The 25,206-nt window shown below is 37.9% G+C and overlaps 1 protein-coding gene and 1 pseudogene across 1 annotated transcript in view; one reads left to right on the plus strand and one right to left on the minus strand.

The window, feature by feature from the left end:
* The window catches only part of NELL1 (neural EGFL like 1), an 884,414-nt gene that overhangs the window by 807,758 nt on the left and 51,450 nt on the right, over positions 1–25,206 (plus strand). The window lies entirely within an intron of this gene.
* LOC143643944 (glutamine synthetase pseudogene) lies at positions 15,890–17,299 on the minus strand (annotated as a pseudogene).

Here is a 25,206-nt window from a genome sequence, read left to right on the forward strand (position 1 = left end):
CCAACATTTAGAGATCATACCATTCTACACATGCAATCATTAATTCTTAACATCATCACATAGATGCATGATCATCATTTCTTAGTACATTTGCATTGGTTTAGAAGAACTAGCAACATAACCGAAAAAGATATAGAATGTTAATATAGAGAAAAAAATAAAAGTAATAATAGTAAAATCAAAACAAAACAACACAAAACAAAACAAAAACCTATAGCTCAGATGCAGCTTCATTCAGTGTTTTAACATGATTACTTTACAATTAGGTATTATTGTGCTGTCCATTTTTGAGTTTTTGTATCTACTCCTGTTGCACAGTCTGTATCCCTTCAGCTTCAATTACCCATTGTCTTACCCTGTTTCTAACTCCTGCTGAACTCTGTTACCAATGACATATTTCAAGTTTATTCTCGAATGTCCGTTCACATCAGTGGGACCATACAATAATTTTAATTCTTTACTCTTCAAATGACAGAAAGCCATCTGTTCCAAAATATATGAGATTGTGGAGGATATAAAGAGAGGAAAGCAAAAAAAAAAAAAAAAAAAAACAACAACCAAGCTTTCTCAAAGAGATGGCTGATACCTGGAGAATGTCAGAGATAATGATGTTGTTAAGAGAGATCTGAAATGATAAGATTAATAAAAATTGCCTGCTATTGAGCATGGACTCTGAAATCTGAGATCCATAATTTGCAGGCTTATCTCACTTAAATATCACAACAAATCATGTGATGTAGCCACCATCTTCCTCCTTTTACTGATGAAGATCTGGGACTGAAATAGAAAACATTTGGTTCCACAGCCATATAAGGACATTGCCACAGGAAGGGATGTAGCCGGAGTTTGGGCTTGGTTTGGTGTGAATCGAGAACCTGTGCCTTACTCCCCAGCTTCATCCCCCGTGAGTGTGTTTGGTGCCGTGATGGGACACCACGTTAGCCTGAAGCTCCAGAGGAGCAGCAGGCACCAGGACCGGGTGCGCCAGTCCATTGCTACGGAAGTATTACAACTTCTGTTTATATTTGGTATTCACTTTCAGAAATAGGGATATAAAAATTTACTAATCTTTAAAATTCATTGACTTGGCAACATCACTGCTAGTTTGTAAAATCACGCAAGACTAAACCCTAAAGTTTTATAATTGACTAAGCATTTTCCATTTTGCAAATATGGAAAAACTACTTTAGAGAGAACAAGACAGGTTTGTGAAATTAATAAATGACAATGTATTTGCTATTGCCAATTTAAATTGTTAATGAAAGCATTTGCTTTGTGCTTTTGTATATGTGTTTGGTATATTAAAATGCCTATTTTTGTATTGCAGGTTAGAAACATTTATAATAGCAGAGATGTACCATCCAGAAAGTTTAGATTTTGTTGCCCTGATGAACATGAGGGCAGGGTCCACTGGCAGGTGTCACATACTGTTGTCTAAACGTGTCAAGCGTGAATAAAGTAAGGCAGGTGTGGCCTGACTTGCAATGAAGGGTTTGTGCACACTCCACCTAAGGGCAGCAGCCGCCGCTCACCTCCTGCCACTCATTGCCTTGTGGCAGTATGGATCCATGTTTGCCAGATTAGCCTTTTTTTTTTTTTAGAGTGTCATAAATCCAGAATTTCTGTATAATCTCCAGATTCTTTTAAATATAATTCTCTATATGCCACTCAAAGCCACATAATGTGTGTAGGTCTTTCTGACACAAGGTGACTGCTGCCTGACTATTTGGGTCCTTCATTCTGGCCCATGAGTTCAGGAAGTTTTCTTTGTGGTAGAAAAGCCCTGCATTAGGATCTGGGAAACTAATTTTTTGTGTGTGTGGCATTGAGTCCTGCCTTGCTTGGTTGAGGAGGGGCTGCCAACTGATTTGTTCCTTTGTCAACATCATTATTGAGAAGGCAGGACTTGGGTGAGTAGGGAATAGTAATGGTCTTTGTGATGGTGGTAAGTGAGTGATAGAGTACTTCTTAGAAGGAGAGCTTCCTCCAGCTTGAAGATGGAGTGGGGCTGAGGGAAAAACAAATGCTCTCAAGGATTACTGCTTTTCTTTGGTGATCTTGTATGGACACTTATTCATCATTTCCCTCTTGTTTGATTTTAACAATACTTTAGACATTTACATCCTTTTTTTTTAATCATGTTGCCTGCAACCTAAACAATCTGTGGACTTCTGTGGCTGCTGGTTTTGCATTTTTTTTTATGAAAATCTCAGTCTATGGTGGTAGCCAGGAGAAAAGAATGAGAGGGGGCGAGAGGGAGTAGCTTATCAAAAATTACAGCAACAGAAAAGAGACAGGAAAAGTGAGAGCTCAGCAGATGGGGAGGAAGCTCATAGAAACATCACCAGCAGCACTCAAATCCCATTGCAACGTGTCATCGAATTCTCTCTGGGGACTTTCCTTTAGGTTCCTGCCACTCAGCTTTTTTCCCTTATACTTAGCACATTTGGCTACAAAAAGCACAGAGCTGGGAGGAAGAGGATTTCATCTGGGCTTCGTCATTATTGTGAATCAGTAGAGTTAGATTTTGAATTTGGGTCCCGGTAGAGGTCAGTTGTAACACAATGAGAAACTGAGGCAATAATGCATGAGAAAAGATAGTTTATTACTTGCAGGTACCAAGGAGTGAGGGGGTGCTACGAGGAGTGGATAGGAAGTGTGATCAGCCAGGGTGGCTCAACAATAAGGGGTTGGGTAGCACAAGAGCCGAGCAAGAGGACCTACAGGCTTCTGTTTTTAGTATGTTCTGGGGGTGGAGGTTAGTAGATTTCCCACAGAAGTCAAGGATTGGTTAGTTTAAAGCAAACACGTGTGCAAAGGGAAAGGGACTGGAAACTTGAGGGGAGTAGGAATGGAGAGTTTATCATTTGGGACTAGCTCTGGGGATTTAAGTTCTGGAGAAGTTTTATGCCCCAGGCATGGAAAGCTGTTTATTAACTAGGCCAAAGTTCAGTGCTGGGGGCAAGCAGCTTGGCCAAATGAAAAGGAATGAGGAGGCAGCACATAAAGTTTTGATAGGAAATCCACCTTGGGCAGTTTTTGCTCTGAGCCTCAAGTCATCACCTTTGAAGGGGGAATCTGAAGCTTAGAGTACCTAATTCACTGCAGGTGTCAGGATCAGGCGAGACACCTCATGTGTTAGCTTCTCGTATAGGATTCTGTGCTAAGGGATTAAAATTATTGCCAAGCCTATAAGGCACAGTGTGTCACATCAAATAGACTCTCTTAGAAACTCCAGGATCTGAATTTTATTTTGAAATGAGAACATTTCCCAGAGGGTGCAAGTTGGCTCCTTCTCTTTAGTTTGTGGCTGATTGTTGGAGGGTGAGGGAGCAGTAAAACTCTCCTGACCTCAGTAAACAGCTTCCTGTAAACCGGCTCTGGGTATCTTCCTAGCTCTGTCATATTTCTCAGTGTAGTTGGCACCGGGTTACCCCCCAAGAGATGTTTGCTTATGTGTCTTTCTCCCTTCACAGACCTTTAGCACCTCAAATGAAGAGACCAGGTGTGGTTGAATGTAATTTCACAGAGGAAGGCAGAAGGAAGAGGCAACACTGCATAACAGGAGGAACATTGTAGGAGTATTTGACATTAGGCCTAACTTGAATCCCAGCACTATCATATAATATCCTGTGACCTTGGGAAAGTAACATGGACTCCTGATTTTAATTCATAAGATGGGGAAAGTAATTCCTACTCCTCAGGATTGCCATAAGGACTAAAAACAAATGCCTGGGCACTTATTAGGCATTGAAAATATAGTCATCCATTGCAGTCCCTTCTTTATAATTTCAGAATCAAGAAAATTCCCTGTGTACATGGTAGGTGATAAATTACTATACATACAAATGAAGAATATTTATACTGTTTTCAAATGTTCATGGCACTTTGGTGTCACTACTCTTTGAACACCTGTTAACATGATACATTGGTATATCAACTACCCAGTTAGGAGACCTTAGGTAAATCATTTCTCTCTTTGGGGTTCAGTTGATCTATGTGTAAAATGATGGCTTTTCGACTCAGAGTTTGCAGACCAACTGCTCAGGTTCAGTGAAAACATGTTTTGTGTGCCCTGCACAATATTGGCCTAAAAATGTTTTTTAAAATAAATAAACAAAGCCAACCTCACAGCCAGTCTTAATTAGTGAATCTTCAGCTGGGTGAGGAAGTGGTCTTTGCTGGCAATTCAACATTGCAACATTTCCGGGAGCTAATAGCTGCTCTCTTTGGACAGGACATGCATTCTCCCCAGTCTACCAATGTTTGGGCTACTTTACTCAATTTAGATTTTTGCCTGAATCATCCAATCTTCTGAGTTTTCTGACCTTGAATAAGGTAGCATATAAAAATTCCATTCATCTATTAAAATTCGATGATTTCTAAGCATGTGTGTTTTTTAACATTTTAATTTTGAAGTATGTTTAAACTTACAGGTCAGTTACAAAAATAATACAAACCCCATACAAAGAAGCCCAACATACCCTTACCTAAATACCCGTATCGATCAAGTTTAACATTTTGCCATATTTGCTTTCTTCCTTCCTTCTTTCTTTTTCTCTTTCTTTCTTTCATCTATCTGTGTATCAATCTATTTTATGAATAGTTGAGTGTAGGTTGTATATATCATGCTACTTGAACACAATATCACTGTATACATTTTCTAAGAAGTAGAATATTCACTTATGTAACCAGCTGAAGTGCAGTTATCAAATTTAAGCAATTTAACATTGATATAAAACTTACAGTCTGTATTCTATTTTTTTATATGTCCCTTTGAGCTTTTTCTCCTCTCTTGCTAGATCCCATCCAGGATCATGTATTGCATTTAATTGTCATTTTCTTATTAGTTGCTCTTTTTTAAAAAAGTTTAAGAATATATATGTGTGTATATATACATACTTACACATCTCAGCTACTCAAAAGCATACAATTCAATTGGATTAATCTCTTTCACTATGTTGTGGTACCCTCATTTTCCATTGCTAAAACTTTTCCATCTCCCCAAACAGGAATCCTACACCTGTTATGCATTAATCCTAATTCTTCCTGCCCCTAATTTCTGTTTCTATTAGTTTGCATATTCTCTGATATTTTCTTTGTAGTTACATTGGGGCTTTAATTTAACATCCTAAATCTATTACAATCTTGTTTGCTTTGATACCGACTTTACTTCAATGATATGGACAGCATATGTTCCTGTATCCCTCTGTCCTTCTACCTCTGTGTAGTTCCTATCACAAATTACATGTTATACATGAGTGCAAAACCACTGATTTTGTCATTACATTTTATGCATTTCCATTTTAGATCCTATAGGAATCAAAAAATGAAACTACAAACCAAAAATATAATAGTTCTGGCATTTATATTTACCAATGTCATTACTCTCACCAGAGATCTTTATTTATTCATGCAGTGTCGATCTATTGTTTATTGTCCTTTCCTTTCAACCTGCAAAACTCTCTTTTCTATCTCTTGTAAGTGCTGTTCTAGTGGTGATGAATTCCTTCAGCTTTTATTTATCTGGGAATGTCTCAACTTCTCCCTCATTTTTGAAAGACATACTGGATATAGAATTCTTGGTGACAAGATTTTGCTTTCAGCACCTTAAATATGTTATCTCATGCCTTCTTGCCTCCATGGCTTCAGATGAGAAATCAGTATTTGATCTTATTGAGCCCCCTTGTACACGACATGTTGCTTTTCTCTTGGAGCTTTCAAGATTCTCTCTTTGCTTTGGCAGTCAATATATGCCAATGCATGGATCTATTTGAGTTTATCCCTTTTGCAGTTCATTGAGCATCTTGGATATGTATATTCATATCTTTAATTAAATTTGGGATATTTTCAGCCATTATTTCCTTATTTCCTTTAATATTTTCTCTGTTCCTTTCTCTCTTTTTTCTTCTTCTGGGACTCTGCAGTCCCAGAAGTGTACTTATACTGGTATATTTGATGGTGTCTCACATATTCCTCAGGCTCTCTGTTCATTTTTTTTCAGTCTTCTCTTCCTCAATCTAGATTATTTCAATTAGTTCACTAATATTTTTTTTGGTGGGGGGGAAGATTCAAGTTGCTGTTGAACACCTCTAGGGAATTTCTAATTTCTGTTACTATTGTCTTCGACTCTTTTTGGTTCCTTTTCATAATTTCCATTTCTCTGTTGATATTCTTTTTGTGTTCATCTATTGTTTTCCCAATTTACCTTAGTTTCTTGTCTATGTTTTTCTCTTGGAGCACATGTAGGAGCATTTTTTTAAAAGTTTTTTTCTGTATAAACAGATCTGTTTCTCCCTGTTAATGATTTCTAATGCTTTAATATTCTCCTTTGCTTGAACCATTGTTTCTTGTTCTTTGTATGTTTTATTGAAATCTTGATATTTTGATATTTTAATATGTAATCACTAAAATTTAGAAGTTGTGGTGTCTGTTTCTTAAGCTGTACCCAACTAGTATTATGACTAAGTTTTCCTTGAATTCTAGGAAATAACCAAGAAAAAAAAAAGGAAGTAAAAAATATACTTTTCCTTATTTTTGAAGACTTACCTGTACAAGTGCTCTCTTTTAGAGTTTATCCATACATGGGCCAAAGTGTAGGCCTCACTAATCCTTTCTGTGCATTCACTTTGTCTGAGGCAGGCACGAGTGGCCCTAGGAATTTCTCTTTTACACAGTTACAGATGCCCCCTCTTTCCCAGGAAATAGTTTCCTCACGTCCCAAGCACTGTACTGTATGTCCTACAGCCAGCAATCCTCTGTCCCAGGCAGCACTACTAGACTGTTCTCCCTTAGCTTTCTGTAGGATAGCTCTCGGATCTGCCTACTACATGCAGGTCAAGTTCTGGGGGAGATCTTCAGGCCACAACCAGACAGATTGGGCCAGACATACCTGCTCCCAGTATGTGCCTCGGCCCACTCTGCTCCATCTGGAACTAGTACCAAGGATCTATATTGGAAGGGTGGACCAGCTCCTCACCAAGATGGTGAGCATTTGGGGGAGGTGCCAGCAATGGCATTAGGAGATCCTAACACTTTCCAGAAGACTTTTTTTTTGATTTGGCACTTGCCCAGTTATTGCAATCCTTTGTTTTCTGGAGTGCTGAGAAATATGTGTTGCTGAGAAATATGTGTCTGCCAGTTCTTGCTGGTTGTTCAATGCTTCTGTCGGGGGACAGAGCCCTGAAGCATCTTCCTCTGCCATCTTGATTGGGGTGGGGTTTAGCACACAGGATTTAAACTTTCCTAGCTATTACCAATATTACAGTGGTTAATCCACACAACTGAAAGGAGCTGTTGTTTCTCCATAGGTACTGAAAAGAGAACATAGGACAAATGACCAAGCAAAAACATTCTCCTGTCAATAATTTCTGAGCAATTCTCACCCAATATAATCTAAACTTTCCATTTTCTAGATATCTCAGTGGTTTCTCAAAGTGTGGGTTAGAGATTATAAAAAACAACAATTTTCTCATTTTGCTTTATCCATTTGTAGTTATTTGTCCTGCCTCTGCTTTTTGCAAGTCAGGGTCATCATGTTGACTCATGGGAACAGCTCTGTCTCTGCTTCCTTCCTTAGTTTTTCAAAGACATTTTTAAAGCATGTGCATTTAGGATGCTGTAGGGGTATGAGCAGACCATTTATGGACTGGATATCATATAGTTAGGAACATATTAAACCCAGTTGTTTCAATCTGTTTAGGAGTGTGCATCTTCTGAATTTCTTCTCTAGCTCATAGAAAAGCAAAAATTTTAAAAGATAGTTTTCTTTTTCCCTTTTGAAAACACAAATTACCATACTCTGTGGATATGAAAAATAAAGGCTTTTATTTTTTTCCAAAATAGTTTTTTTAGTATGATGGTTGCTTGTCTGCCATCAAACAAGCATTAAACATTAAAGAATTTTTCTCAGAGTATAATCACATGTTGACAAAAAATATGGCAAAGCTTTCTAAAGGACTGACTTACTTAAATTCTTCATTTTTCACTGGGGTCTGAAACCTCTCTTTTATTTGGAGGTAAATTATGTTATTTATCATGTCTTCCTAACTAGTTCTACTATGAGTAATGCAGGCTATTGGAATACTTTCAAAGTAAAAAATGTGGACCTGTCCTTAGAATATAAGACGAACATCTGCAAGAATATATTAAAACCAACTTGTATTCTTCCTTTTACACAGGAAAATTAAACACCATTTGAATAGACTTTCTTACTACCTTAACCAAGGATACTTACATCCATTAAAGTAAACAAACAGACAAACAAAACCTCTGGATTAGATATAATGCAGTAGGAGATAATTAAAATCATAGCCATTGTGTTTCCTAGGTCGTCAACAGTCCTGCAGATTGCTGAGAATAACAGTGTGACCTATTGAGAGGTAAAGTCACCTACTAGGGTTTTAGAATTAGAAAAAAAAAAAAAAACAAATTTTAATCTTCTCCCATCAAGTACTATATATATTCCCTTAGGTAAGTTATTTGATATCTTTCAGAGTTGGTTTTCTTATCTGTAAAATAAGGATCCAGATATTGCACTGGTTAATTTGCTTTGGCTGCAAGTAATAGAAAACTCAAGCAATTATCACTTAAATAATAAAGTATTTCATTATCTCTCATGGCAAGAAATGTAGCTCCAGGGTTGATCCAACAAACATAACTCTGATATCAGAGGGCTGGTTGTGTGTATCTGTGATTCTCCTGAATTTTCTCTCATAGTCTGAAGGTGGCTGTACCTCCAGGCATCAAGTCCTCACTCCAGATTGCTAAATAGACTGAAAATACCAGGGATTCTGGCTTTTCACCACAAATGTGACTCCATTTTCAACCCTGAAGACATCTACTTACTTTGCATTGGCCAATACTTGGCCACATGCCCACATCTGGGAAAGGGGCAGGGGAAGGGGATAATATTATTGTTACAGATCTGTTGTTCTCAAAGTATAGTTCCTGGGATGATTCTGGAGAGAGTGTTAAATCACTAGTTGCCGGACCCAACCCCTAGATACTCTGATTCAATAGACTTGGGTGGGACCTGATAATTTACATTTCTAATAAGTTCTAAATTGGTGTAAATGCTGCTAGTCTGAGGATTTTGACCAAGAATGATTCAACTCCTGAGGCTGAGATAGGGGGGTCTACTTTTTTTCTTCTACCAGGGAGAAATAGAAACTGGTGTATCAGTTGGGAGCCCACTGGAAAGCAAACACCTAACTTGGTAACTCAACATAGGTAAATTTGTAGAGTGATTATTAATAAAGGTGTGATAAGTGTAGAATGACCAATTGGAAGAAGCATAGGTAACCTAGAGATTAGCATGGCAGGGAGCCACCACCACTGCTTGTACTGAAGAGGCACAACCTTTGCCAGAGGTGTGATCCAAGGCAGAGAGAGTGGGAAGAAATACCCAGCTGCTCTCTCCCTCCAACCTTCCAGAGACTCACCTGTGCTTCCAATTAGCCACAATTAGAAAAAAAGCCAGTAGGAAGAAAAGACTGAGAATTATACACCATAATTAAGTGGGATTTATACCAGATCTCAAGGGTTATTTAGCATAAGAAATACAATGTAATAAACAGAGTCAACAGAGAAAAGGCAGGTGCTGGACCTAATGCAAACTGGCAAATGACTGGCAAATGACTGGGAGAATAGCTGGAAGGTGAACAGTAAATTAGCCACAAATCCCTGCTATAATGTAGTTACCATAAGAATGTAAAAAACATATTTAAGTGATTAACCATGTTTGTTATGAAACAAGAGCTCAAATAATAGTGATGATGGAGATGATAATGATGATGAAATGAGATGATGCTTTACCCAAAGCATTCTTTAAGTAACTTATGTGATCCATAAGAGTATGAAGTATAACTATAAAATAATATAGTTTTTGTCAAATACACTGGATTGTTTATTTTCAAATCAGTACGGGGCCCAATCAGTTTTTCTTCACTTTAAACCAGTGGTGTTGGCATTACTCAAGACAATTTGGCAATTACTTTTTGGAAACTCTCATTATAGCCTTCAGCCTGCTCTTTTGCATTGCTCGATTATTGTGAGTCTTTGTCCTTTGAGGGTGATTTTTTTTATTATAAAAGTTGTAGATTTACAGAAAAAATCATGTGCAAAATTCAGGATTCCCCTGTACCACCAAATTATTAACACCATGCATTACTGTGGTGCATTTCTTCCCATTGATGATATCATATTTTTATAATTGTACTATTAACTATAGTTCATGGTTTAACTTACGGTTCACTGTTAGTGTTTTACAGTTCCATGGATTTGTGCTTTGTTGTTGTTGTTTTTGTTTTTAATTTTTAATTTTTTGGCATGGGCAGGCTCCAGGAATCGAATCCAGGTCTCCAGCATGGCAGGCGAGAATTCTCCCACTCAGCCACTGTTGCACCGCCCTGTTTTTCATTTTTATTCTAGTAGCATATATTTAACCTAAAATGTCTCCTTTTAACCACATTCAAATATGTAATTCAGTGCTGTTAATTACATTCACAGTGTTGTGCTACCATTACCACTATCCATTACCTAAACTTCTCTATCATCTAAAAAGAAATTCTGTACATTTCAAGCCTTAAGTCCCTATTCCCTTCCCCTACCCTGTCCCCTGGCAACCTAACATTCTAGATGCTGACTATATGAGTTTGTTTATTCTAATTATTTCATATCAATGAGATCACACAATGTTGTCCTTTTATGTCTGGCTTATTACACTCAACATAGCTTCAACGTGCGTCCATGTTGTCTCATGTGTCAGACTTAATCACTTTTCATAGGTGATACTATACCATTGGGGTGTGTGCTAGTTTACTAGCTGCCGGAATGCAATATACCAGAAATGGAATGGCATTTTCAGAAAGGAAAATTTAGCAAGTTGCCAGTTTACAGTTCTAAGGCCAAGAAAATGTCTCAATTAAAGCAAGTCTATAAAAATGTCCAAATTAAGGCATCTGGGGAAAGATACCTTGGTTTAAGAAGGCTGATGAAGTGCAAGGTTTCTCTCTCAGCTGAAAGGGCACATGGTGAAGTCTCTTACTTAGCTTTCTCTCCTGGCTTCATGTTTCATGAAGTTCCCCAGGAAGCATTTTCCTTCTTCATCTCCAAAAATCATTGGTTGGTGAACTCTCTGCTTTATGGCTCTGTGGTGTTCTGAAGCTTTCTCCAAAATACTTCTTCTTTTATAGGGTTCCAGTAAACTAATCAAGACCCACCAGGAATGGGTGGAGACAGTCTCCACCTAATCAAGCTTAATACCCACACTTGATTAAGTCATATTTCCACAGAGATAATCTAATTAAAGTTTCCAACATACAGTGCCTGAAAAGGATTAGAAGCTGCCTTTACAAAATGGGGTTAGGATTAAAGCATGGCTTTTCTAGGGTACATAAATCCTTTCAAACCAGTACAGGGTGGATATAACATTTTGTGTATCTAGTTATCAGTTGATGGACTCTTGCATTATGCCATCTTTGGGCAATTTTAAATAATGCTACTATGAGCATTGAGTCCCTGCTTTCAGGTCTTTTGGGTCTATACCTAGAAGTGGTATTGCTGTGTCATATGGTGATAATATACTTTCTAAGGAATTGCCAAACTGCCTTCTTCAGCAGCTGAACCATTTTACATTCCCACTAAAAATGAATGAGTGTTCCTATTTCTCCACATCCTCTCCAATCCTTATAATTTTCCCTTTTTTCTCAATAGTAGTCATTCTAGTGGGTACAAAATGGTATCTCTTTGTTTTTTTGATTTACATTTCCCTAGTGGCTAATCATATTGACCATGTTTTCATGTGCTTTTTGGTAATTTGTATATCTTTTTTTAAGAAATGTCTATTCAAGTCTTTGCCTAGTTTTTAATTGGGTTGTTTGTCTTTTTGTTGTTAAACTGAAGGATTTCTTTATATATTCTAGATATTAAACCCTTATTGGATATGTGATATCCCATTATGTAGATTGTCATTTTACTTTCCTGATTAAGTCCTTTGATATGCAAAAGTTTTTAATTTTGGTGAGGTCTCATTTATCTATTTTTTCTTCTGTTGCTTGTGATTTGGGTGTAAAGTCTAGGAAACCATTGCATAATGCAAGGTCATGCAGATTCTCTGAATTTTCATATAGGTGTTTTATAATTCTGGCTCTTATATTTAGGTCTTTAATCCATTTTGAGTTGATTTTTGTGTATGATATTAGGTTTATGATATTCTTTTACAAATGCAGATCCAGTTTTCCCAGCATCATTTATTGAAAAGACTGTTTTTTCCCAACTAAGTGATCTTCACCCCTTTGTCAAAAATCAATTGACCATTTGATTCTACTGGCTTATATGTCTGTTTTTGTGCCAGTACCATGCTGTTTTTATTACTGTGGCTTTGTAATAACTTTTAAGATTGGGAAGTGTGAATCCTCCAACTTCCTTTGTCTTTTTCAACATGGCTTTGTCTATTCATTGCCCCTTATACTTCCATATAAATTTGATGATTGGCTTTTCCATTATGACAAGAAGGTTATTGTAATTTTTAGTGGGATTGTGTTGAACCTGTAAATCACTTTGGGTAGAATTGACATTTTAATATTCCAATCCATGAACACGGAATGTCCTTTCATTTAATTAGGTGTTCTTTGATTTATTTTAGTTTTTTAGGTGTTTTTTTGTTTGTTTGTTTGTTTGTTTGTTTGGTTTTCTGTGTACAAGCCCTTTCATCGCTGGTTGTATTTATACCTAAGTATCTGATTCTTTTAGTTGCTATTGTAAATGGAATTTTTTTTCCTGATTTGTTCTTCTGTTTGTTCATTACTAATGTATAGAAACACTGCTGATTTGGGGGTGTTGATCATCCACCCTCACCTTTTGCTGAATTCATTTGCTGGCTTTAAGGTTTTGTTGTGAATTTTTCAGGATCTTCTGTATATACAATCCTTTCCACTTTGGATGACTTTATTTATTTTTCTTGGGCTAGAACTTCCAGTACAATGTTTAATAATAGTGGTGACAGTGGGTATCATTATCTTGTTCCTGATCTTAGATATAAAGTTTTCAGTCCTTCACTGCTAAATATGATACTAACTATGGGGTTTTTATATATATATGCTTTCTCATGTTGAGGAAGTTTTCTTTCCAGTCCTACCTAGTTCTACCTAGTTTTATAAGTTTTCATCAAGAAAGAATGCTAGATTTTGTCAGATGCGTTTTCTGTATCAATTGAAATGATCATGTTATTATTTCTTCCCTAATGTACATAATGTAATGTTTATTACATTTTATTTCTTATGTTAAACAACCCTTGCTACCTAGTATAAATCCCACTTGATTATTGTGTATAATTCTTTTAATGGGCCGTTGGATTAGGTTTGCTAGTATTTTGTTGAAGATAATAGCTATTGGTCTGTAGTTTTCTTTTCTCATGGTATCTTTATCTGGCTTTGGAATGAGGGTGATATTGGCCTTGTACAATGATTTAGGGAGTGTCCCTCTTCAGTGTTTTGGAAGTGTTTGAGTAGAATTGGTTTTAATTATTCTTGAAATGTTTGATAAAATTCCCATGAAGCTATCTGGTCCTGGACTTTTCTTTATAGCTGGACCTGGGCTTTTCTTTATTTGAAAGTTTTCATTATTGATTCAATCTCTCTATTAGTTTTTGGTTTATTGAGATCTTCTATTTCTTTTTGAGTCAGTGTAGGTAGGTCATTGTTGTTCAAGGTATCCTCATATAGTCCTTTATATTTTGGGAGTCCCCTTTTCATTTCTGATTTTATTGTGTCCTCTCTCTTTTCTTTTTAACAGTCTTGTAAAGGTTTGTCAATCTTTTTCATCTTTTCAATGATCCAACTTTTACTTTGTTATCTCTCTTGTTTCTTCTTTATTCCATTCGTTCTCACTCTTTATTTGCTTCTGTCTGTTCACTTTGAGCTTAGTTTATTCTTCGTTTTCTAGGTCTCAGTTTTTAGGTTATGTCTCTGATTTGAAATATTCTCTTTTTTTAATGTAAATATTTGTAACCATAAATTTCCCTCTCAGCACGGCCTTTGCTGCATCCCATAAGTTTTAGCACATTGTATTTTCATTTTCATAAGCCCCAAGATATTTCCTAATTTCCCTTGTTTTCCTCTTTAATCCATTGTTTAAGAGTTAAGTTCCAGATATCTGTGAATTTTCCATTTTTCAGCCTGTTACTGATTTCTAGCTTCATTCTGTTGTGTTCAGAAAAGAAACATTGCATGATTTCAATATTTTTTACATTTATTGAGTCTTATTTTGTAACCTAAGAAATGGTGTATCCCAGGAATGATCCATGTGCACTCTAGAAGAAAGTACATTCTACTGTTGTTGGGCGAAGTATTAAATATATATGTCTGTTAGCTCTAGTTTGTTTAATGTATCATTCAAGTCTTTCTTTACTGATCTTTTGTCTAGAGATATATTATTGAAAACGGTGTGCTAAGGTCTCTTACAATTAATATGGAACCATCTATTTCTTTTCCTATAACCAGAAGCAAGTTTTTGACATGCTCACAGCCTAGACACCAAAGAACAACCATAGCAATGAGACAGAAAACACACTGGAAATCCAGACAGATCTCAATGTAGCACAAAGAATTTAAGTAACTTGGCCAAGATCAAACAATTAATAGATGAGAGCCCAACTCTCCTGGCTCTGAGTCCACATATCACATTTTAAAAAAGCACTAATCCAAGGAACATTCTAATAATGTCTAATTATGGACAAAAATGAACCTACATGGAGAGAAGCTTGGTGTCAGACACCATTTGTGAAGCTGATATCTAAAACAAATAAAAGAATCTTTGAGGAGAGAATTTTGTGGCTGGCAAAGAGATGTCTTTTATATTTCATTTTCTGAGCGACATCTTTTTCTTTTACCTTCTTGATAAGAATGGATACATATATGAAGAACTTTGATGTGACACTAAAAGCAGACTAGAGAGGTGAAGGTGCCGTTTAGTTTGAGGAGCATCTAAAGGGAAAGTTGAAGACTATCCCAAGTAGCAAATATTCTTGATCCAATGTGTTCATCCTGTCATATGCTGTGGTATAATATAAGAGAAGGCCTAATGGAAGTCTGTCATTTTGGCTCCCCAGAATTCATTCCCTATTCTTTTAGTAGTAGCTTCCTAATAATTCTTGGAGAACCATCACTTCCCAATTTGCAATTCAAGATTCTAAGTTAGAGCTGACTTTACCTCCATCTCTTAGGTCATCTCAAACATGACCACAGTAATTACTTCAGGGCCTGGGACCAGTGATGTGCAAATCCTTTTTTGGTTTGGTTTAGTTTTTTGTTTTTTTGTAAACGCTGTTAGTAAGACTCTCTCACCAATGAAGTTTTAAGAATATTAGTCTAGAACATCTGGGGGCCACCATGTTGAAAGGGTGCCTCACAGCAAGCTAAGAAGATAAAGAGCAGAGCAAAAAGCTGGAGGGGGGTGGAGATTAAATCCAAATGATTTTGTTTGATTACCTGGATCCCACAGAGTCTAGAGACCCAGGGCATTTCAACTTTTTTGCCAATATGTTCCTTTTGGGGTATTAAGCAAGTTTAGTTAACCTCAATTTCCATAAATTACAACTGAGAGTTCAAAATCAAAAGTTTGTTCAGTACCTACTTATCATTCAGTTACTCATTCCGGACCTGAGTACTTATGCCAATGCTGATCTGCTTTCAACTCTCCCAGATACTGTTCATAATTACTCCTCCAACCTTTGTCCCTGACTTCTCCTTTGTTTTTTGTTTTTTTTAAGGAATAAAAAAGACCTTGATATTCTGCCTTTTGAGTTACAGTTAGTAGGACTATTAGGAGAGAGGAAAAGTGAGAGTGAGATGAAGAATGGGAGGGTTTGACAGCTGGAGGTCTAGTCCATTTAGTTGTTGTGCTGGAAGGGCTCATTGCAGGTCTTGTTGAGCAGACACAAGCATATGAGGGCTTCTGTCAACACAAATGGGTCACAGTTGGTGGAGGGGTGGTGATCTTCCAAGGAACCCTTCTTATCCTGGCCAACAGTCTGGGGAATGCAGATGCTGGCACCATGGTTGGCCAGGCAGGCAGAGAAATCATTGATGTTGGAGGTTTCGTGGAATCCAGTTGGCACCAGGCGTTGTCCAGGCCCCCCTTAAGATCATAGGTGCAAAGGTGGTGCCGGTGCCACTTGCTTAGTTTCTGCATAGACTCCTCAATGTACTACAGACCATTCTCTTCTCACATGACCCTGTGCTTAAGTTGGATAGCAGCCTGCACTGTTCCAGTTCCCAGGAATGAACTTAGGATCAAAGGTTGCTCTCACGCCAAAGTCTTCACATACATGATGCAAGATGAAACGGGCCTCCCAGAGATGATCTCCCACGTCAATTCCTTCACAGAGTCCTACCTGGAATTCAGAATTCCCACAGGGAAGGCATGACCTCAGGTTTGCTCCCATAATCTTGATGCCAGCATACAAGCAGACCCAGCACTGGGTCTCCACAATGTCTCTGCTATAGGCTTTGTCTGCTCCCACATCACAGTCATATGGGCCTTAGGGCTCAGGGAAGCTGTTGGAAGGCCAGCCAAAGCAGTGTCCATCTGTCCCCTTCAGGGTATATTCCTGCTCCATTCCAAACCAGGGGTGCTCAGCATGTCCATTATCCATTTACAAGAATGCCTTAAATTGGTCTCTGCAGGCTTTCAGTACTTGAAAACTTCACCAAACGCCAGCTTATTGGGATCCTTGCGGATAGGGTCCCGGGACATGGCAACAGAGCTGAGATACATGTCACTGTTGGAGCCTTCAAACTGAAAAGTACTAGAGCCATCAAAATTCCACCCAGGCAGCACTTCTGTACACTTAGGTTCACTGTCCAGAGTGTGGGTCTTACAGCGCAGTCCTTCTCCAGTGCCATTGATCAAGGTATACATGGCTTGGACTTTCTCGCCCTGAGGCAGAGCCCTGTAGACCTGCTTGATGCCTTTGTTCAGGTGGAAACCTGCTGAGGTGGCCGTGGTGGACAATGTTCTGTGCGGCAAGCAGGGCAGGGGGAGGGAAGGCCGCGAGAGCGAAATGAGAGGAGGCCAGGTGTGAAGGTCAGTTGCTTGACTCCTCTCATTCTCAACTCTCTTCTCCTTTGATTTTGATGTGAAGAATTGTCATTCTTTGTTTCCTCTGGTTCTTATTATCTACAATTTACATCTGGATATTCTGCCTTAAGTCATGTTGAAAATTAACCTTTATAATTTTATACAGTCTTAAAGCCTTCCTATGTTGGCGCTAACCCTACCTTACAAATTCCAGCCCCATGGGCAGGCAGTAAACTTGGCTAGCGTCGAACTCCCAATTCTGTCTCCTCCATGTTAGCATCAGCTGAAATCTCCACTTAATTCTTATACCTGGAAATCTATTGATAACAATGGGTTGTCAGCTTTAATCCTGGAATGATGCTTAGTTAGTCTTGGATGTTGATAAAAGAGAAGATTCTTCTTTTCTCAAAATGTTTAGGAAGAAGTATACTATAATGGATAATAACATTTACTTAAGGAATCAGATAAACTTTGGTTTGAAATGCTATTCTTTTCGTCCTGTGCAGATGATTACCATGGACATATTGTTTAAAATTCTATGGCTCAATTTCTGTAAAGTGAGGGTAATTCAAATAATCTCATAGGCATTCTGAAGATCAAATGAAGTAGTGAGCATAAAGCACTTGTCAGAGGGCCTGACACAAAATAAATTATTAATAGGTGGAAGTTTAACAATGCTTTCTATTTGGTGGGGAGAGAAATGACCAAAGAAATACAAAATATTCTAATGAGTGTAAGAGTTAAATCAGGTAGTATAACTGTTAAACACTATAGGAATTACAGAGAAGAAAGGGTGATTGTGGGTGGAATTGAAATTTGTGTTTGTATTTTAATTAAAAAAATCAATTAGGTAGAGTTCACATATTGCAGGGGGTGAAGAAGTATAAATGAAAGTGGATATTCCATATATGGATATTTCAGGTAACCAGGTCAGAGTGGAAAGGTATTGTACTGAAAAGTTTTGAGAAATACAGATAAATTGATAGGCAAGGTGAGGGCAAATTATTTATGTTTTGAGTGCTAGTGGGGATTGTTTTACAACAAGGACCAGGTGTCAGTGCTCAAGCAGCAGGATATAATAAAATCAAAGAATCATAGGAATTTCAAGCTAGGAGTGACTATGATCTAGTTAAATGTTTATGAAGTTTTAAACATTCATAGCAGTGAAACTGTAAAAGGTTATACTATAGAATCGTAGCTGACAGTCATTCATGGTGGATCCATCTAGAGCTCTACTTTCTAGGACTAATAAGAACATCTCCATGAAAATTAGTGTTCTGTGGAAGACTGAAAAATGTTGGTTTGGTTTATTCTCTGCTTATTATACAGATAATAAATTACTGTATTGAGTTGGAAAGTGACTTACCCAAGCTGATATAAAAGTGCCAGAATGGCATTGCTATTCAAGTTTTACTGATTTTTAGGCTAGTGTTATTTTAATCACATCTCTTTGAGTGATTAGTCTTAGGAAGATTAACTTGATATTGATATGGATTAGAGAGGGCAGTGATTGAAAGACTAGCCAGGAGCTATTGCACTCATTCAGGTTTGGGAGAATAAGGCATTGGACCACAGTGTATAGAGAATGAATGCAAATGTGTTTTAAAACTATGTGAAAGGAATAATTTTCAGCACATCTTCCTTCCTGTCCTCTTTGCCTTCACTCAGCAAATATTCATTCAATGCCTACCAAGTTCCAGGTGCTTTTATGTCCCATGGGGCTTATATTTTAATAAGGGGAGGGGAGCAGAAAAAAAACAAAATAGACATGCAAAATATAAAGTTTATTTGATGACAATAAGCACACAGGAGAAAAATATAACAAGAGACATCAGAGAATATTTGGGCTAGGGTGAGCCGGCGGAGGTTTTACTTGTAGATAGGGTGGCCAAAGAAGGCATCCCTGAAAAGATGAACACATGAGTAAATATCTGCGATTGGTGAAAGATTAAGCCATACAGCTATCAGGGATAAGAACATTCTAGGCAGAAGGAATAGCAGATGCAAAGGCTAGAGCCTGCTTTGTATGTTTCAGGCAAAGCTAGGGCGCATCTTAGGTAAGCAAGAGGGAGAGTGGTGGATGAAGTCGAAGGGGTAAGACCAATGCTGTAAGTCTTTGTAAATCATTGCTTCAGTTTGCTAAAGCTGCCAGAATGCAATATACCAGAAATGGGTTGGCTTTTACAATGGAAATTTATTAGATTACAAATTCACAGTTCTAAGGCCATGAAAATGTCCAAATTGAGGCATCATGAGGAGATACCTTCTCTGAGGAAGGATTGATGTTGTCCATGGTTTCTCTGTCTCATGGGAAGGCACACGGCAATGTTTGTTGGTCCTTCTTTCCTGGATTCTGGTTTCAAAATGGCTCTCTCAGCTCCTGTGGGTCCTTTTTGCCTCTCCTGGGGTATTTTCTTTCTCTGAGGTCTATCCAAAGTGTCTCTGCCTTTTATTCTCTCATAAAGGACTCTAGCAAGGGGATTCAGACCCACCTTGAAGGGCTGAATCACATCTCCATGGAAACAATCTAAGCAAAATGTCCCACTATAAGTCTACACCTGCAGAGATTGATTAAAAGAATGTAGGCTTTTCTGGAGTCTATAACATACTCAAGCCAGCACAATAATTATAAGTTATTCACTGATTATGGGGAATGAGGGCTGGAAAGGAGCTCTGGGATGGGAAATGAATTTGATAGATTAAAGATATATGGTATATTCATCTTTGAATATAGTGGGTTTGAAGTGAAGAGACCTCTGAGATTACCTAGTCCATAGACAGTGAGAAATGTGTATATGAACTTGTGTTAGGGGTCATTTGGGAGCTGTAGATCAGAGGGCCTCCAGAATAGAGGTGAGAGTGGAAATACTGATAGATAAATTGTGTACAGAAGAATTGGGGAATGATTTCTGCAGAAGAATAGAGAGAGAAAAATAAATCCCCTTCAGAGGGTGCAAAATTAGAAGGGTGCAAATAGCAAAATACTAATTCTCTTGTAGAAAGTGGTTTACAAAGGGCAAAGAGTCATATTAACAATGCAGTTGACACTATTATTAATGACAGTCACCTTTTAGTTTAATGGGTGAAACTAGTCACAACTAAGGACTTAAAAAGAAGAAACAGTAATAATGATGTTACTAAAATTTTGTATAGCACTGAATTGACTTCCAGGACTTGTTCACAGTTTATTGAAGTTTGCTTGTGAGGCAGACAAAATATGTATTTCTTTTAAGATCCCAATTTGACTGCTGAAGAACCTGAGATACAAACAGCTCATTTGAATTTTCTAGCAATCATTCAGCTCATTAGTAGTGGAAGAAGGCATATATCCAGATCTCCCAAATGCCACCACGGTATTAAGCCTCGAGAAGGACTTAAGTTTGCAATATCACAATCCTTTAATTGCATATAAAAGGACTTAACTTGGCATGGACACATAACTCCTCAGTGGCAGAGTGAGTATTAGAAATTAGAGAATGATAATTATTTCAGGGTTAATCAATGCCCGCCTGGCTTTGTAGAGCAGCTCCACATGAATCTCATTCAGTCCTTAAAGCAACACTATGAGCTAAGTAATATTATCCTCATTTAAAAGCCAAGGAAATGGAAGCTCAAAGAAGGGAAATAACTTGCTCAAAGTCACACAGCTAGGAAGTAGCAGAGCCAGAATTCAAATTCAAGTGTATCTGGCTATAAAGCTCTGGCCAGTTTTCACATTGCTCCCTTAACTGGACTCTCAGCACAAAATTTCAACCAGTTCATTAGACACCTACTCAGTGATTGGTGTCGAGAAATTTTCTTTATCTCCTGCTTTCTTTAGTGTCTGAGTTCTGACCTGTGCACAGTCTTTGCCCTTAATATGGAAAGGGGTTTATCCTAACAGGAAATACCAGCAGCTACTGAAAAGGACCCCATATCCTGCAATTGCTCTGTAAGAGAGAAATGTATATCTCACTCATATCAACATTTCAAGATAGCTCCAGGTCTGTGGAAGGTCTCAGCGCCACATAATCACTCACACATACTGGAAAACAAAAGATCTGTCATCTTTGACATGTGGTCTTCTTGGGCATTGACTTCCAACAGGGATGTGAAAATATCATGGAAGATCACATGAGACATTTTTATGTGCCAGATTGTAGGTGGTACACATTGCTTTCACCCATTTGCCAGAGCTAGAGCTCAATCACATGGCATACCTTCCTGCAAGGAGGTATGCTCCAGACATATGCTTGCAACTGCAAGAAGAGGCGATGGAAGAATCCTGTTTCTACTATAGGGTCTGTCTCTTTCACTAACTGTCTTCTTAATGTCCCTCAAAAATTCTGATGCATGCAATGTCCAGTAAAATATTGGTATCTACAAAGCAGATAATAATAATCAGGTTTATTATACTGTGGCACTGTATAGCTGATTCCATTTCCTTAATTTCATCTGACATCTGACATTGTTTAATTTTTTTTTTTTTTTGGGTGGTGGTTGCCGGGGAGTTGTGAATCCAAGTTTTGATGTGATAAATAGTTTTGATTCACAATATACTGTCCCTGGTAATTTTACAATTTTTATTGTCTCAAAATCTGTATGAACATTTTTTAAAAGTTTCAGAAATCAACTGTCAGTCCTAACCAGCTCTTGAATTTGCATAATCTGCTTAATTCTGTCTTTGTTTTGTTGGTGTAATGTTTAGTTCGCAGTTGATATCCTGAATAATATAAAAAACAATAGATTTTGCTTAAGAGAGGATTCAGCAATCCTGTGAAGTATGATATTATCATCCTCGACCAACTTACAGCTGAGAAAACAGACTTGGAAAATCTAAGCAATTGATGAGGGAGTTGGTGGGCTTGAATTTTAATCCATGTTTGTCTCCAAAGCTCATGTTCATCCATGAGAACATGAGATTCATCTAACCCAAGACAGTAGGATTTTGCAAGAATCCAACAAGCAATCAAGAGGGTTTGTTTGTGAAAGGCCTTTGATAGCAAACTCACTATATATTCCAAATAGGATTAAACATGTTGCTCAGAACACACCCAATGAAAAAACTTTGGGTATCTATCTGTCTCCCATTGTGGGTACAAAAGCTCAGGGCACAGGTAGGACCCTTCACTGAGGGCAAGTGGTAAGGACAATTATGTCTTTTTATCTATTGCCTATTATGCTGCTTTAAAATCTCTAAGGATTGAGCTACAGATAAAGTTTTAAATAGATACGATATGATGGTTTTTAGAGGTAAATACTATATGAAGATTAAATTAACCCCATTTTAGTTGGTTGTGACTTACTAACAGCAGGATATCTTGTAAAATTTTGAATATCTAGTACAGCCCTTGTTCCTTCATCCACTCATTCAGTCTATTAGTTACTTATTTTTTCATTCATTCTCTCCCATAAAACTCGTACTGGGCACCTCCACATTGCCTGGCACTCATTTGCTAGTCACTAGAAATGTAAACCTGAGTAAAATGTTATCCCTCTTCTTGGGAATTTTCATTTGAGTGGTGGAAAAATAAAGGGAAATAACTGCTATAGTACAAGGCATGCACATAAATAGATGTGTGTACATATATGTCAGTAGGGGAGGGAGGCCATATCTGTCTGAAGGAGTGGGAGGAGGTGATACTGACTGGGTTTGAAGTTCGAGTGCGTATAGCTCAGTCCCTTAATTGTGAGCTCCTGGTTTTCAGGAATCATGTTTTATTCACTTCGACATCCACCACAGCACAAAAGTAATCCTTGGTACATATTTTTATCTCAATAAATATTTAGAAAATAGAAGCATGCATTATCTTTGTGGAGCTCTTTATTTTCTTGATCCATCAGTGAGATGAGATGCTGAGTAGTTAAAAATAAGGTTCTAACTAGTTTTGAACCTTTTTCACGATTTGTTAGCTGTATGACCTGGGCAATGATGTTAGCTATTATGGAACATATATTTGGCACTGATGATACAGAAATAATACTGTATATTTCACTCTCAAGAATCCCCCAGCATCTCTGGTCTCTTCTCCCAAATTCTCAGATCAGTACTGGATTAAATGAGGTTTAAATAAAATTCTAGCAACTGTTAGGAAAGAAAATGATTTTTTGCTTTTTTATTTTGGTGCCACTCAATGTAATTTATCAGAATTCTTTGAATGAGAGACTCAGCTTCTGCAGCGAACTCAGAGACCCCATTTCCAGAGCATCCATCTTGCTTATTTGCCTACAGCAAGGTTGAATGGGAGAAACAGATCTCAGAGGACAAAGCTACAACCCAGCTGGGAGAGAAGCCATCATTTATAATTTATAAAGTCCCCAAAATGTTGCTGAAAAGCCTCCCAGTGTTTTCTGTATTGGGATTGTTGGTGGTTGCTTTTAATACCACTGCATGTGAAGAAAAAACAAGTTTATGAACAAGATGAAAATGTGAGAGCCTTTCAGGTGCAATGTGGCTGCAAATCAAATGCATTTTCTGTATTTAATTATGGACCTTGCACAGAAAGTGGAAATGTGCAATCTTGTTGCCACGTGCCAGTGTGTTTTGAGTTTTGGTTATTGCCAGTGAGTCCCTGGAGCTACTGTGGGCAGTACAAGCTCCCAGGTAAGGGATATTTTCACTACTTATATCAGTTTAAGTGGAAGCCAGGGATTTCCTAGTGTCTCTGGGGGTGTTGTGAATATATAAATGTCTGATTGGTATTACTTCCTATGATAATCCAGTGTGCTACAAGCTAACTTCTCTCCTGCTAGATCATAGAAAGTCTTTCCTGGTCTCTCCCATCATTTCATTGTGGTATTAGAAAAATCTGTCAATTGAGAAAGTATTTGTACAACATTCTCCGCTTTGTTCTTCTTTGAAATCCGCACACAGACGCATGTACACACCCATCGAATTTAAGACTGGAGAAGTTTTTTATGGGATGATCAAATAATACATCTTCCAACTGGGATGGTTTTCAGAGTAAAAGATGTAAAATTGGCCATTGTCAGGGAAAGCAGGATAATAGGACTGCTTTGGTTATTTGAGATTCATTTGCTTTTGCATTTCTTGATCTCCTGAAACACTAGTCATGGCTCGATGGTTGTCACTTAAAGTATACTTGGTAGTCTAAAGGTGGCAGGGTGTGAGGGCACCGTGGTCCCTTTCTGGGAGCTTTAGAAATAAAGTCCTGAGGGACATTTTGCTGTTGCCCTGCTACGGTGAGTTGTCATTTGGCCTGACATAGAGAAGTCAATACTGATGACCCATCTTCTAGTTATGTTTGCATCTCTTAGTGGTATTCAGAAACCACTGAGTTGGCTCTGTGACCAAGGGTAAGACTTTCTCTGTGGGATTAAAGATGACCACCCAGAAGTAACCTCTAGCTCAAAACATTAATTTTGTTCCAATCTTCATGCTCATTTCTTGAGTGAGTGAGGTCAGTGACTAAGCCAGTATTAAAAACTGAGGTTTTCTGCATCTAGCTCTACCATGCAACCCCAGCCATCTCTCTATTTCAATATTTGAAAGTTTCAGTACTCCAAGGTATGTTCCAAAGAACCACAGACTTGTAAACTTTCAGAAATGACAATCCACATAGTTGTAGAAAATTTATTTTCTGGGGAAATACATAATAATACACACATAGCCTGGCTGCAATAGCTGAAGGTGGTCAGAGAGGCGCTGTGTCATGAGGACTAACTGTATGAAGAGGTCCAAGGGAGCTGCAGGTGAAATGACTGTATGTGCTAAATATTAAAAGCTAGAGATGAAGAGGCTGGCAATTGGCAATAAAAGGCATAGCTTGAGTTGCACAGTATAAGGATCTACTGTACCTTTTCTATCTTTACTTGACTGGAAGACAATAAGATGGGAGTGTCGGGTTTTAAACTAAATTCACAGCCCAGCACCTAACTGAGGGCTTGTCACAGTTAGATGCAGCTAGCTAGAATCCCTGCTAGCTGATTGCCCTAAGCTGATGGCTACAACAGGGCCACGTTGAAAATAGACCCCACGGGTGTTCTTTTCATTATGTATTATATACTAAATTTAATAAATTTCTATTCATTTAAGAGCACCATAGTTCAGATAGTCCCTCAAGAGAAGTTGGAAACGATGTCCTGGATAGCAATAGCTATATTCCAAGAAGTGATTACATGGAGAAA

This window comes from Tamandua tetradactyla, chromosome 8 (genome assembly GCF_023851605.1).
Source record: "Tamandua tetradactyla isolate mTamTet1 chromosome 8, mTamTet1.pri, whole genome shotgun sequence".
Lineage (NCBI taxonomy): Eukaryota > Metazoa > Chordata > Mammalia > Pilosa > Myrmecophagidae > Tamandua > Tamandua tetradactyla.